This window comes from Eublepharis macularius, chromosome 19 (assembly GCF_028583425.1).
Source record: "Eublepharis macularius isolate TG4126 chromosome 19, MPM_Emac_v1.0, whole genome shotgun sequence".
Taxonomy (NCBI): domain Eukaryota; kingdom Metazoa; phylum Chordata; class Lepidosauria; order Squamata; family Eublepharidae; genus Eublepharis; species Eublepharis macularius.
The window spans coordinates 2,004,325-2,019,738 of record NC_072808.1 but is presented as its reverse complement, the minus strand read 5'-3'; the positions used below and the strand labels follow the sequence as shown (position 1 = coordinate 2,019,738).

At 44.0% G+C, this 15,414-nt stretch overlaps 1 protein-coding gene across 1 annotated transcript in view; it reads right to left on the bottom strand.

Moving 5' to 3' along the window:
• The window catches only part of IKZF4 (IKAROS family zinc finger 4), a 53,752-nt gene extending 45,193 nt beyond the window's left edge, over positions 1-8,559 (bottom strand). The window contains exon 1 of the mRNA XM_055003689.1: positions 8,513-8,559. The gene's annotated coding sequence lies outside the window, so the exon portion shown is untranslated. The remainder of the gene's footprint in view (positions 1-8,512) is intronic.
• Positions 8,560-15,414: the final 6,855 nt, after the last annotated feature.

The window sequence follows — 15,414 nt, the reverse complement described above, 5'->3', positions numbered from 1 at the left end:
TCTTGCAGATTCTCTCACGGAGCTAGCACAGACATTTCTCAGGGCTTTCCTGCGCAAATGACTGCTTGGGTAAGTGGTCTATACATCTGAGAAGTTACATCAGAGAAGCTCCTTGTTTTCATACTGCAAACTGTGAAGCAAGTGGGTTTTCTTCCGGCAAATCTTCTAATGTTAGACAGCTCCCTCATCCAACTAAGCCTGAAAAATAACTTTTGCACCAGTCTTAAAGATTTTGGAAACCAAGAGCAGCACTGACTGAAGTGTGTTAACTACAAGCACACAACTCTGCCTTCGCTAAACCAACACCCCTCGTCATAAGGAGCTCTCAAAGTATTTATTTATTTATTCTCTTTATAGTTCTCTTTCTCTTTATAGTTCTCTTTCTCACTGAAACTCAAGGAACGTTACACAGTGTAAACCGATGCAATCAATACATTGAGATATAGCATAAGCAATGCAATAGGACTAAGACAACAGAAATCTGAAAAAAGTAAAATATTAAACACACGTCAGTGCAGAAAATGGCATTACACAATCCCTAAAGATTATATTTAAACGACTTGAGGTACCCAAGAAGTGCTGTTCTGCTCAGCAAAGAGGAACCAACAGCAGCAGAGGAGCGTATCATAGGGGGAAAGAGATCAGTGGTGAACTGAGCAGGAAGTGATGAAAATCGATGAAGAAGAGGACGAGCAACGTTATCACATTACCAGCCGAGTGAAGAGCAATATCAAGGCAAGAAAGAAAAGCAGAACTTGTGTTGGATTCCCTTAATAGCCAGTGGTCAGACACTTCCAAACCGGGGAGTTCTCCAGAACAGAGAGGGCACGGATCCCAAGCCAGCCTGGTTCTATTACCTGTGAATGCTAGAAAGCCAGCAATTAAAGCCTACCAAAGTCACAGTAAAACTTAATATCTATAAAGGTCCTGGTGTTTTCCCCAATCCATTGTTTCCATGAGCAGCTGTCCTTTTTCCTCTGAAGACTTATTTTCCACTGTTGCCACAAAGAGAAGTTAGTCAGATGAACAGATGCTTTGGAATGAGAGAGAGACAGAGAAGAGAGCCTGAATTGTTAGAAACGTTTTAAATGCAAACCCTGAAGAAAACAACTTGCAAGGAAGCAAGCTAACGCAGTGATCAAAATTAGTGGTGCATTAAACACCTAGGAGAGTGTTTTCCCAGTGTATGCTGAGCCGACGTTGAATGGCTTCTGGCTACGGCACAGAGAAACTTCATGAGAAAAGTCAGGAAACCTGTGAAAATGGACAAACCAAAGAGGTGGGGAAAAGTAAAGTCGGCGGGGCATTTTATCACTGCCTCCGCGGTGGTTCAGTTTTATTGTGCAAAGCACAGATATTACCAGACAGTATACAGCCCCAGCTACTATTAGTGCTGAAGGATATGAAGAACAGATTATTGGGGAGACCTTGAATTAACATACGTTCTAGCAACGTTTCCACTCTCCACGTGTCAACATCTAACGTTCAGGCGCTGCAGATTTCTCTAGCATTGGCAACAACAAAGGAGAAGCAGAGGAAAGGCAACTAACTGCATGCTGGTTCCTGCCGGCACTGTCAAAAAGTCTGCAAATACAGAATTTCAACTTTCGTTCAGAAGTTTTTTTGAGGCCTCATGCTTTAAAAGACAAGTTCCTCAAAGGGTGACAAGTGCTTCTCATGAGTTTACGTTTATTCTGCAGGCTAATACAATTTAATTTTAGTCTGCAGAAGAAGTTTACACACAGATTCAGCCTCTGCTGGGAATTTTCTTTCTCAAAGAACTAAGCACATATGACAACAGCGTCTGGTCTTCTAAAGAAGCTATAGGAAGGAGGACAGCGTCCGTAAGAATTTCAAATTGGCTGGACCACTGCTAAAGATGCATCAGCCAGCATTACTCTACACACTCATGTAGGAAGGTATTCTGTATCTGTGAATATGCACACCTGGGTGGGAATTCCTAGAAAGATGCTACCGAGAATGGAAAGGAGGCAAATAGTTCATATTTCCTAGTTCCCAGGGGAAGTGAAACTAGCACGGGAACTTCTCATTTGCTAAACCCATTGGGTGAAATGGAAGAACTGACATGAAGCTACAAGACGGAAGACGTTCTCTCTCCCCCTCTCTCCTTGCAAGGTCTCCCACCTGCCACCCCGTGATTACCAAACTGTACGTCAGATCCTATCAGTTGGGCTGCATAAGGTGTATGTCTAGAAAAGGACCTTAATATCAGAACGGCAACAACAGTCCAAAGAACCCCCACTAATATAATCAGGAAGTTCAACCCATCCCAGTAGCACGCTTGTACACGAACTGGCATTGGGGATATCCCCCTTAATTGAAACTTACAGCAGACTAAAGTTTCTCAAGTCTTTACTGGAGCGATTCTTGTCTTTTTGCAGAAGTGTGATTTCTTGAGGGCATGGCTTGTTTCTCATTGTCAACGCCGGTTCAGCAGCTAGCGTAATGGTGAGAGACTCTCTAGGCCCACGGCCGCTGCAGTCAGCATGATTCATATCCGAGGAGCCTGTCAAGGGGCTGAGTGAAAGCTCTAATTCAAAGCACCCTCCTAGTGTCTCCCTGCCGCCCCAAGACCTACTTTGGGCTTTAAGGCTCTCCTGCCATACAATCAATCAGCCAGCAGCTTTGCTGAGATAAGATTAAAACCTCATTTCGCCCCTCGTTCTTCCATGCAAAAGAACAAAAAGACAAGTTTACCTCTTCAGCATCTACCTAGACAGATGCATGAGCGTCAGCCCCGCTTCCACCCACCACCTGAGAAAGTGCAGTGCTGACCTTTAGAACGAAAAGATGTGTGCTGCTAATATTTGAAGGGTGGTACAAAAACACAATGCACTCCGCGGACATTGCTAACAACCGGCATACATGTGGTTCAAGCAGAAACGTTCCCAGAGAACAGAGAAATAACAAAGTCTCTGTTTCTCCTCTGCCATTTCAGCTCACCCTGACATTTCATGCCTTCCTCCCTGCAAGTGACCTCATATAACCTCCGTCTCTGGGCTGTGTGTGTGTGTGTGTGTGCAAACATCTGTGGCCCAATGATTCCAGTACTACATCAACCTGAGACATTTGTATATTCTTGGGGATATTAGTTAACTGCTAGGCACTACTATTCCTCCACTGATAAATGATGACAGATACAAGGGCTTGTTGTTACCTAGATGGGTCTCCTTGAAAGCAGGGGGAATTAACAAACAAGGAGAAGCTGCGAGAGGTGGTTACAAGTGAGATCCTCCACCAATTTTTACCAGGACCCCTCCCCGAGGAAGCTGACTAGACGGGTGTCTTCCAAAGCAAGTTTTCTTTATTAAAAGGGGAAATTCAAACACGCAGCAATGGGGAATGCAAATCACAAGCATGCAAGAGTCCTAGGAAAAGCAGTGAGGAGGATGGATATAGGTTTATGGGATTCGGGTGATAGTTACCGTCAGAGGAGTAGAGGGCTCAAACGATAAGTGTCCTTTGCTGGGAGGCTCAGAGGGGTTTGAGGGCACAGCACCTGGATCTGAGTAAGCACGCACGATTTGGCAGGGGCAAAGTCTGATCAATGATAGGGTGAAATCGGCCCTGGGGCAAGAAGGTGACTTTAGCCCAAAAAAGAACAGCTTTAATGGTTTTCTCATGGGTTTGAGGAACCTTGATTGGAGTGTAACAATAGGAGCTGGGGAGGCTTTGATTAATCGTCCCTGGTGCCAGACAACGAAGCTACGGTTTTAATTAAGTATCTCCGGGGTTGGACAACGAACATAACGTTTAGATTAGGTTTCCCCAGGAAGAGTCTAAACTTATCAGAGATGATTGATAGCCCTAGATTGCTGGATAGGGTTTGATCACTCAGAGTTCCAATCAACTCTGAATAGGAAAGGATGCCCGAGGGATTTGTCAAAGGAATTCCTCAAGCACCTTTATTGCCAGGAATCTTGCATATCTGCAGCAGGGAGGGCAGGAACCAATCACACCTAATAACTCTGCATTCCATCAGCATTCGACTCGCCTTCAAGTCTCTGGCAACATCTCACCCAGCCAGGTGGCTTGCTACTGCGGCTTGAAGCGCATCAGTGAGAGGGCTTATGATTTTGCTAATCATAGGTGCGTGTTGTATCTCAGGGAGCTAGGCGGACTGCGCACATTGTGGCCAATTGGCCCTCATTCTACCACAGGTGGCACAAGCAGGTCCTGAAGAAATTCCCTTACAGCAATTGCAAGCGCATCCACAGGCAACTTCAAAGCAAGAAGACAGAAGATGTTTTGAGAAGTACAATACAGAGACTGCCTCCTCCTCCTCCACATTCTAAAAAAATCAGACAAGCACCACCTCTCAATAATACCTTCTATAGTACCAGCGTGAACATGAATGGCATGTGGGGAAGTTCTCAGATACTTTCCCACATTTATGGGACCCCCTTTCTGTGGGGGGCTCAGCAGAATCCTCGCATGAACACATTTCTCAAGCAGCAAAAGACGATTCAATCTGGCTAAGCGTTTGGCAACAGATAGATGGTTAAAATTCACCTTTTTTAATGTAACGCATGACCTACCTTTTAACATCCAAATTAGGCAACAGGAGATTTCAGCTAAAAACTTTGTGCCAAACAGGGCGGGGGAGGAGAGAAACCCAATAACGCTTGACAGTTTCTCCACATCAGGGAGCTATAGCTAACTTTAGTCTAAGTGCCGCAGAATTTTTTCCCTCATTCCAAGATCAAAGGTCAAGCAATGACACTGCTAAAAACATGAAAAGTAATGAGATCTTACTAAATGATGTAATATTATGGGCTAAGGCTAGCAACGCCAGCTCACCCAGGTCACTGAAAGCCGGACCAAACAGGAAGATTGCTTGCATGGCTTTGGCTAGTATTAAGGAGACATCATCTCTATAACTGCGGAGCAGCCACCAGGAATGGCTCTCTGATAGACTGAGCATATGGGAGATGTGCCTGGAAGGGTTTCTTGAGTAATCCTGACAGACCCCCAAAGGGAAATAAGGGAGGCTGTAGCTGCTGAAGCTCAGAGCGCCAAAGGGATTTAAGCAGTAAAGCTTAAACACAGAGGGTGAGCCTGTTTCTCCTCATCCTGCCACCACATTTGTAAGGAAGTTAAGTGGCACAGGCCGCACCATCCATTTATCTTGATTACAGATTTTTAACCTGTCAAAGCATAATCAGTACTATTCATAAAAAACAAAGCTCTCACCTTAGATAAGCCTGAAATACAATAGCAGCGGTAGTGTTATGGTTTCACAGGGCTGTTAACAAGCAAAGCGCTCCCTAGAGAATGGATGTAGCAAAGTGGCTGAGATTCTGAGCTTGGGAATAAGGAGGTCCTTGGTTCAAATCTCACCTCTGCCAGAAACTCTTTAGGCAATCTATTCACGTAACAGCACCCCCCCCCCCCCCACAATCCACAGTAATAACAAGAATGAACACTGCCTTATAGGGCTGCTTGAAGGATTATAAATTAATGTAGGTGACATATTTTGAACACTCTACATCACTATATACACTGAAGTATTTTTTCCTCAGACTACAAAATTCTAGATACTTACTTTGAGAGTTAACTCCATCGGGGAATTTATGTGAACATATGTGAACATAAGTGGAATTTACCCCCAAGTAACCATGCACGGAGCACGGATTAAGAGAATCTCAACTCCCTTAAAAATTATAACGTTTTGCATTTTTAAGCCACTCACCGGTATCACTCACATTCCAAAAATCGAAGATGCAGAAACTAATGTAACTCAATAGCTGCACTAAGTAATCTTGAAGCTGGCCACAGGAACACAAATCCCCTTCGCACAAAAGGACCACCATAGATCAGAAAGTAGCATGGTTTCCCTGGCACTTTCTATCATTTGAAAAAGACAGCAGAAGCAAAGTTTATCTTGAAACCTAACAACCAGTTTTCGGATTTTAAAAAAAAAGCCAACTAACAATGCCAGGTCACGTGACTTAACTGTGCCAAGTAAGGAAACATGAAACCTTTTTAAGATTCTGTCTCCTGATACATGTTTAGAAGCATTAAACATATGCTAGCGAATGAACGAAGTCCTGCTGTTATCTGATAAGCCCCAACTGACAAAGAGAACGTTTTGCCCCTATGAATACTGCTTTTTGTGGACAGATATGGTTGCATTTTTGGCACTGTGAGTCAGCTTTGGTTTGAGAATCTATTAGCTAGGATACAACATCTCAACACTTATGCACCTTCAATCCAACACTGGTCATTTGGTTAGAAGTCACCTTTCTTCAAATGTAACTGGTTATACAAAGTTAAAGACTATCAGTTCAAATGTCTGCCAGGAAAGACGTAACATTTACCTTTCAGAACATCTTTGTTAAGATAACACAGAAAATGCTGTTATAAAACCTAGCACATCTATGTTATACTAAAATACATTTATATTTTTAGGAAGAAAGGAAGCTCACCTGGAGCAAACTGGCCTGTTCTAGTGGACTCAGGTTTTCCTTGTCTCAAAAAAAGTTAACTCCTCTAACTAGAGATGCAAAGCAACCAAACTTGGAACTTAGAAAACTGGAATTTGATCCTGGATATAGTGCAACAATCTTCATTCCTAATCATAAGTTTAAACTTTGGCTCCAGAGCACTTTATGTATCTGAGAATGACACTAGGGTGGTTTGTATAAAGAAAAAAAATCATCCAAAAAGTAAATCCTGGTGCATTAGACGCAAGAAAAGTAACTAAGAAAACCAATTAAGAAAACGAACCAAGGAATCCAATTTCTCAAAGCAATAGTGATTTTCTTAAGACCTTAAACTACAGTAAAAGAAACTGACACTTGTTACATTTCTTTTGCTCCTTCATTTAACTAGCCAGTTCTAACCAGTCATTTTCCAATTATCAGTTTAGCAGGAGGCATAATCTGCAAATGGATGGGTATCAGAGAAACTGAGCGCAAGCAAAAGTTCTTGCCAAGAGAAGTTACTTCAAAAGTAACTTTAAATGAGATTAATTGATTCACATATAAAGGGGAATGAAGAGGCACAGATATGAAGTGGAAGAAAGGATTGGACCACATCAGACTGCAGGTGGACGATCACATTTTTTAGTGTTCCCCTATGCTAAATTCTCCTAGGAAGCAGAAAATTAGCAAAGCAGAGGGAAGCGTTCTACCTCTTTGATTTCTATGCTTGTTTTCCATTTCCAGGGAGACTTTTATGCAAAGGAGCATTCAAAGCTGGACTTCACCTCCTGCAGGCTGAAGTGGTACAGTCCATTCTACAACTGAGCATTCCAGCTACCCCATTACCCCTACCTATGTGAAAAAGGCCTTAATCAGACTCTTTTCGTTCCATCCCTACAAAAGAGTACACACAAAGATGAAAAAGAGCCTAGTGCATTTCCAAAGTCTTCATTCCCTCCCTCTTCCATCATTGAAATCTAATGAGGCACTAGGACAGGAGAGACTGCACTGACTGTTCAAGATGGCTATCTATGTTAAGTCTGTCTGTGGCAGCAGAAAGGAACAAGAGTCCAGTAGCATCTCTAAGGCTGACAAAATTTGTGGTAGGGTAGGAGCTTTCATGAGCCACAGCTCACTTCTTCAGATAGAAAAGAGCAAGAGTCCAGTAGCACCTATAAGACTGACAACATTTGTGGGAGGGTAGGAGCTTTCGTGAGCCATAGCTCACTTCTTCAGATACCAATGCACAGAATGTTGTTTAATGAGGAAGCTGTTCCCAAATCCCTTCTTCTTGCAGGAAAAGGTATTTCTGAAATCCGAAGGCTCTATGCCAGCCAGCCCACTTAGAACAAAGGGGGGGGGGAGTATGCTTGGAAAAGCCTGCACAGAACAAAGGAGAAGCAACCTTCCACACAACGCCCAACACCTAAACAACAGGATTAAATCCTCAGCAAGGCACGATCATCCCTGGGCGGGATGCAGGCACCTGACAGAGACGTCCAGCATCCCCTTCCCCGCAATGTTCCCACATCAATACCTGAAGCAACAACTCCCCGTCCCCCCCTCCTTTCTTGCTTCCCAGCACTTCTCAGAGACTCCATAGGGCTGCCAGTTTTGAGTTGGGAAATTCCTGGAGATTTGGGGGGTGGAACTTGGAGAGGGCAGGGTTTAGGGAGGGAAGGGGCCTCACTGGGGTAGAATGCCACCCTCCAAAGCAGCCATTTCCTCCAGGGGAACTGATCTCCGTGGCCTGGAGCTCAGCTGTAATTCCGGGAGATCGCCCACGGCTCCGTTCCCCAGCCCCCCTCCCCGCCAGCTGCACTTCTCTCTGCCACCAGACGAAGGGCGGCTTTCCCCACCAGCCGCTGGGAAAGCCTCCTGCGAGGCACAGCCCAAGTTTCCCTCCACGCCTTCCCTCCTCCCTCCCTGCAGCCGGTCGTTCCTTAGTTACCACAATCGCTGCTCCGGGCTTTCCCGCTCCCCGCTCGCGAGGCGCTGCCACTTCCCAGTCCCCCCTGGCCCGTGTCCCCTCCCGGCCCCCGTAGCCCGCTCCTCCGCCGCCTCACCTGCACCGGGGGGCTCCAGCCCGGCCGCTTCGCCGCAGGGAGGGCCCCCCGGGCCCGGGCGCGGGGAAGGGGCGGGGGGCGCGGGGCGGGGGGCTCAGCGGCTCCGCAGCGGCGGCTCCATCACCTGAGGAGGGACCGAGCCCCCCTCCCCGAACCACTTCCGGTCCCTCTGCTAGGAGACAGGCGCGGGGAGCAGAGCGTCGAGAGGGTCGAGCGGTCGGAGAGAGCGCCCTGGGCATCGTTCCGTCAGAGGTGGGAGAGGGCGAGCGCCGAACGCGTCGAACGCTGCCCGAGCGGCTGGCTCCATGCAGGGGGAGGGAAGCCGGTTGAGAGCCGAGAGGGTCGATTGGAAGGGGAGAGACGCGCCGCCTGAGGGCTGGAAGAAGCAGCGGCGGAGGCTGACAGGGGCGCACCGAACGCCTAGCGCATCGATGGCTCTCTTAAGAAGCGCCTGTAGGTATGAGAGCAGGCGGGGCAGCTGAACGTCGAGAACATCGATGCCCCAGCCAGGAAAGAGGATGGGGCGTGTCTGGGCGACGAGGCTCGGTTGCCAACCTCCAGGTGGGAAAATGTAACAGCAAAAAAACAAAACTAAACGCGAAAGCTGACTAAATCCCCCAAGAGAAAACTGAATATTTATATAAACAATCAAAGATACAATTAAAAATAATAATCAATTAGGACCCTTCTGAGCAGATGATAAGCACAATTATATTTATGAAGTGACTCTCTGTACTGTGTCTTCTTAAAAGTGCTTACAGTATGGACAAATTAATTCATGTAGGATATACAAACACAAAGTGCTAGTTCCAACTGGGAAAACATATTGCCCAGAAATACGTAAGGTATAAAGAATTCTATAAGCAGCTTAACTTTCAACATAGGCTGTTTTCAAAATGTTTGTATTTCCAGTCTGTATATCCTCATATCCACATTTGGAATATAAAAGTCCAGAGTGCAAGAAGGACTACTACTATCTCCACTGACGAAGGTGCACCAATCTGGTTTAGCTGAATCTTCTGTGGTGGCTGTGAACAAAGCTGAGTGCTCCATCCAGAGAACTCGAACGGGTTGTCCAGTTCCTCACTGGCCCATTTCAAAATACATCTTTGTCAGTGAAAGTTAATAGTAATTATTACCTTTAACTGTATCTTTGTTTATATAAGTATTCAATTTACTCTTTCCCTTCAAGAGGATTTAGTCAGCTTTCATGTGTTTTTTTCCGTTACATTTTCCATTACAGCTATTCTCTCTTCTTGTACTGCAAACTCCAGGTGGGGACTGGAGAGCTCCCAGAATTACAATTGATAAAATCAGTTCCCTTGGAGAAAATGGCAGCTTTTGAGGATGGCCTCTGTGGCATTATACCCCTCTGAGGTCCCGCTCCACTCTCCCCATACAGCACCCCCTAAATCTCCAGGAATTTCTCAACCCAGTACAGGCAACCCTAAATCAGAATATTTGATTCATAGTTGATTATACTGTTTGCAATTGATTTTTCTTTTTGCAGTTCCTAAGGGAATTATGTTGGCTTTGTCAGCAAACAGTATGAACAGATGAATGTTTTACCAGACAGCTTTGATCTATATTCTCTCTATTGCCAAATTATGACATACCGATTGCTGATCGTGTCCCTTTGAACAGCCGTAGAATCGAACAGTGTCATTTTTTTAAAAGATGCTACTACAACTGAGACATACTAATGGGTATAAAATCCGCTTTCCAGAGCTAAACAGACATTTGAAGTGTGTTTGTAAGAAAACACAGCTCTGAACCTAAACTCCAGGCAATGGGTTCGAATTTCATTTTCCGAAAGAACCAGATTCATTGCGCTTGCACAGAGCCTGAAAGCAATTTTTATCCAGACGTAAAATTCCACTGATGTCAATAGAACTTCCTTCCAAGTAAGTATGCTTAGGCTGCAACCCTAAAAACACTTTCCTGCGAGTAAGCCCCACTGAATAACATGAGACTCTTACCTCCAAGCAGAACTGCGTAGGATTACTCCCTTAACATTGTAGCCTACTCCAGGGGGTGTTACTCAGATATAAATTGCTGCTTACTCTGAAATAAAGGTCCATAGATCGGTATCCTTACTAACTCATATATGGTACCTTCTTTCACCATCAGTCTGCAAACTACGGTGTTATCTCCTATTTCATCCACTGATAATAACTGACAGTTTAGCAGAGAGAGACCTTTTGAAGTCAGTGGGTTTGGGAGGGTGTAACTTAGCACAGGATTACAAAAACCTTGTGTTTGAATTGCCGTCACACTTGTCCTTTTTACCGCCTCTACTTTTAGCTCAATGATAACTGAAGATTGACTTCAGAATCAGGTTGTCAGCTATCCCAAAGAAATTTAAAGTATGAAAACAAACAGTTGAAACTTTTCACTACATGGAAGTAAACATCATTACCTGTAAATAACATCTCACCTTTCCACTAAAGGGACAGGCCATTCTTGTAACAGGCTGGTTGGCATCCCTACTTCCAGGGAGGCTTGGATTCAAATTCCTCCCTGAGCCCTAGACACTGAAGAAAATGAAAGCAGCTAGGACCTAAATCACTGGATTGTTGAGATAGACAACGAATTGAAATGAAGCACTTCACATATAGCGCCGTGATTAAAAATGAATTTACACTTCCATTTCCTGTCCACAAAATGTGGATTTAGAATTCCCTTTGAAGCAAGTAGCACTGACATAGGAACACATTACATTTTGTGGGTTTCATCCCATGTGCACTAATGTGCTCCTCTTTGGAGTTTACAAGTTGATGATTTAGCTAATTAAAGCCTTTTATCCCACAAGTAAATAGGACACAGTCCATGCCGAAATTATCCAAATTAGGTTTAGTACTGAGACATTTGTTTGATCTAGGATGCAAAATGCACATCAAAATACCACACACCATCTAATAATGTTGGTCAGAGAACAAAATCCCCATTGTCCTCAAACTGTGTCATACCACCTCTCGTTTATCTTGCGTGATTATGGCTTTCATGGTAACAAGCACTTTAGTGTTAATCTACACCATTTGTCCTTTCCCCAAAAATATTAAGGGTGAAAGTAGTCCTGGATATGAACTACTTAAGACTCTCTTCAGAAACTTACGACTGGCAGCCTACTTGGACGATGACAGCCAGAGCAGATGCGTAACCTGGAGCTCTGTGATTTTATCTCTGTTTATTTTATGACTCCCTTGTTTTAACTGAGCTTCCCGGGCACATAATTCTGCTTGCATGCTATTGGGGGTAACCTGGAAAGCTGGCTGGACAGCTGTGTGTGTGGACTGTGGTTTTTTTTTTTTTTTGGCAAATTAGCTGTGTGCACAGCTGCAGCTTCCTCCCCAAGACATGAAATAGTTTTTAACCTTCTAATATTCTTAGCTTTTATCTTTGCCTGAAATTTTTTAAGACTTACCACCTTTGTTGCCTCAGCTTTTCAACTTACCACAGATTTTCTGCCAGCTAATATCCCATTAAAATGGAAGAGGGGAGAACCATGTATACGGCCCTGAGCTCCTTGTAGGAAGAGCAAGATAAAAATGGGGTCGATAGAAAAGTAGAGTATTTTGTTACAAAGAGGGCCCAATTTGAGGCTTCCAGAGAGTAGCCACTAACAGCCTAGATTCCTTCTTAGCAAGGCAGTGACTATTATCACTAGATTGGCCTGCAGAGTCTAACTATAATTGCCAACTCAGAGTTCTGGGAGTGGGTTTTGGAGAGGGCAGAGACGGGGTCTCAGAATAGTGCCATACAGTCCATTCTCTGGAGATTAGTTGTATTTCTGGGCCCAGAGATCTCCCAGAAATTTTCCAACCATGTAGTTGGAAAATTTACAAACAATCCATAGGGTAAGTAGTTATAAGTGTCTAGTAACAATCGTATCATTAACTCATAGAAGCATATGTAATCCCACTGTTCACATAATTGATGCAGCTGGCCATATGCAATCCAAAATAAATACCACTTACTGGCAAAATTCACATCAAATATAAATTCTTATATCCAGTCCACAATAACACCTAATCAATGTGCATCCGGTTATAATCCACGTTTCCATGGAAACTTCTTCAGGTACGGATTGATCCAAGTTGTGATGATCCATGTGTTTCTTCAATTCACAGTTAAGTAGACTGTGCGATGAAAGCTTAAAAGCAGCAGCGAGTCAACTGTTTCCCTAGTCAAGTTTAACAATCAATTGCAAACATATAAATGACCCTTACCCAATTTGTTCCCAATCTGTACATTCAAGGAAACAGCATCTTACACTAGTACAGAAATGTCTTCTGAAATATACAAAGCATAAACTGTTCAACAACAGCATAGTCGAAACATGGTTTATAAACGGAAGCACGTTGATTAGGTGTTATTGTGGATTTGATTGGATGTAAGAATTTAAATTTGATGTGAATTTCGCCAGTAAATGGTATGTATTTTGGATTGCATATGACCAGCTGTGTTGATTGTGTGAACAGTGGATTACATATGCTTTTATGAGTTACTGATAGGATTGTTACTAGACACTTAAATGATGACTACCTTACTTACTCTATGCATTGTTTGTAAATTTTCCAGCTATGTAGTTTTTGTTAGTCTTACATCTAACACCATGGTCCTTTTTGCTGTAGATACCCCACACGGAAGTTAGCAGTTCTAAGTCTAACCAAAGGGTTCGTCAGCATTATTAAGCCTGATGACACTTTTGGAGTTTCGAGAAAGGGCACCACCACCACAAAATAGCTGCCATGGGGACCACAGCTCTTCCCAATGTGTTGGAAGGCTCTAAGCAAAGTGCCTCTCGGGCTCTTTGGGAAAACTTCCTGCACTATGGAAGTGGGCAAAAGCTGGCAACACCTCCTTGCTTTGTGGAAGATGCAGTTTTGTTTGTTTCCAAGGAGAGGGCTTGCTCCTTTGTACAGCAGAAGTCTGAGCCTGTGGCCTAGTCTGAGAGAGCATAGCTGCAAAATACCACTCCGTATAGGTCAGCACTTCACTGTTCCATCAGGGAGTGTCCCAAAGGCCCCCCCTTTTGTCTTAAACACACTGCAGAAAGAAGTTCCCCTGAAATTAATGGGATGTGCTTCAAACTAAAAGTATTTGAGGATACTGTTTGAGGTGAAAAGCAAAAATAATAAGGAGCCAAAAGGCTACACAGAGAAACATTTTACTACTCCTTCATCTATGCCATTTAATTTATAAGAACACCATGGGGACGTACTGGACAAGACCACTTTTTAGCCCGGTTAACTCATACTGACCCTGATTTTCATACCTGAATTAGACTTGGAGAGGTTTCAGAAAAAAAGGGGGCAGAGATGGAAGAATGGGGAGAATAAAAACGGGAGACAAAACCTGAACAAAATCTAGAGCCTTTTATTATGCACAAAGTACTAGAAAAATAGATTTTCATTAACTCCAAAGTAACAGCTGTAATATTTGCATCACAAAACCCACTTTCCTATAATTGGGTGGGTTAAGAACAGGAGTGAGTTCTCACATGCAATACAGAAACTATAAATTTTAAATAAATTTTCTCCCATACGAGCTTCTGCAGTGATCCACTTTCCCAACACACACGCACTCCCGTTCACAACTTCTGGAACAAGTATCTACCTAAACATAATTCTGGATGAATAACAAAGGTAGGTATGACCAAGTTTGTCGATTCTCCCTCTTCCTTGGGATTGTTTGTAACAGGATTTACATAATAGGATTTTTGTTCATACTTCGTCAGTGCTGCAGAAAGTTGAGCTTCATGGCATAAGTAGTAGGGAAAGTGTCCACTGCTAAATTGCTAAAAAGCAGAGCAGCAGGACCAGTTATAAAGGTGCAAACCTGCTATGGCAACACATATATACGTATTATTACTACCAGAAATAGACAAAAATGAACACTCAGCCAGATTCTTACACTGTTCTGTAGCAGCCTACTAGTTATTAAAACAGGTGTGCAATGGAGCATATTTCCAACAGCTGACCATAAGAGGCAGCCACGCTGATTTTTAAAAAAAAACTTACTCATCAGCTTTGCAGTAAATGTAAACGGTGAAGGATGCAGACACAACGGTGGGCCCTACAGAATACTACAGGCTCAGCAGTTAGCCAGTCCTTAACATTCACAAGAGAACCTGACCTGACCACCCGCCACTGAAACCCTCTCTCCTGTTTCCTTACAGCTAGATGAAGCAGAAACACACCCCACCCTCAGTAACATGAAGCCTCATTAAAGGCCAATTGCCCCCCCTCCTCCTGTAGCCATCTCCAGTTTCACTCCCCACTCCTGCATCCCAAGTGGTATAGAAGGGCATGGAGAGACACAGCTCACGGCTGGTGGCAAACTTCATCTGGCACAGCTAGGGGAGAGAGAAACAGGCAGGCGAGCCAGAACTATAGCTTCTCCTCCTCACCTGTTCCTGGTGGCCGTTACCATCAGATTTTCACACAGTATTTTGCCACCTGAACTCTGCACATTTTTCTTTGTGGGTTGTGCAACATCCGCACATGCACGGACATCGCTGTTAACGTTTTGCAAGTGTTGTATCCTAAAACGAGTTGCTTTCAAAATGATTTTCCTGCAGACCCGAGGGGTCCCCTTTCAGGTTTGCAGAACAGTGAATGGTAGTTACGGCTGGCCCCATTATACAGCTGTGCCCATCTGCACAGGGGCCAGTCCATAGGTGTTAGATCTAGAGAGGAAAGCGAGCTAATGGGAGGGTGTTGCTGCCCCCCTGCTTCAGGCCAGCTGAGACATTTCAGGTGCCAGCTAACTACAGGGAAGGCTAAAGCACCAATAGTATAAAACTGCTTGAGCTGAATTCTTAGCAGGGCTGCATTTCAGCTTCTCTTCTACAGCTAAACATGGAACCGATTAACTCTTGATGTCTTTTTTGACAGCTC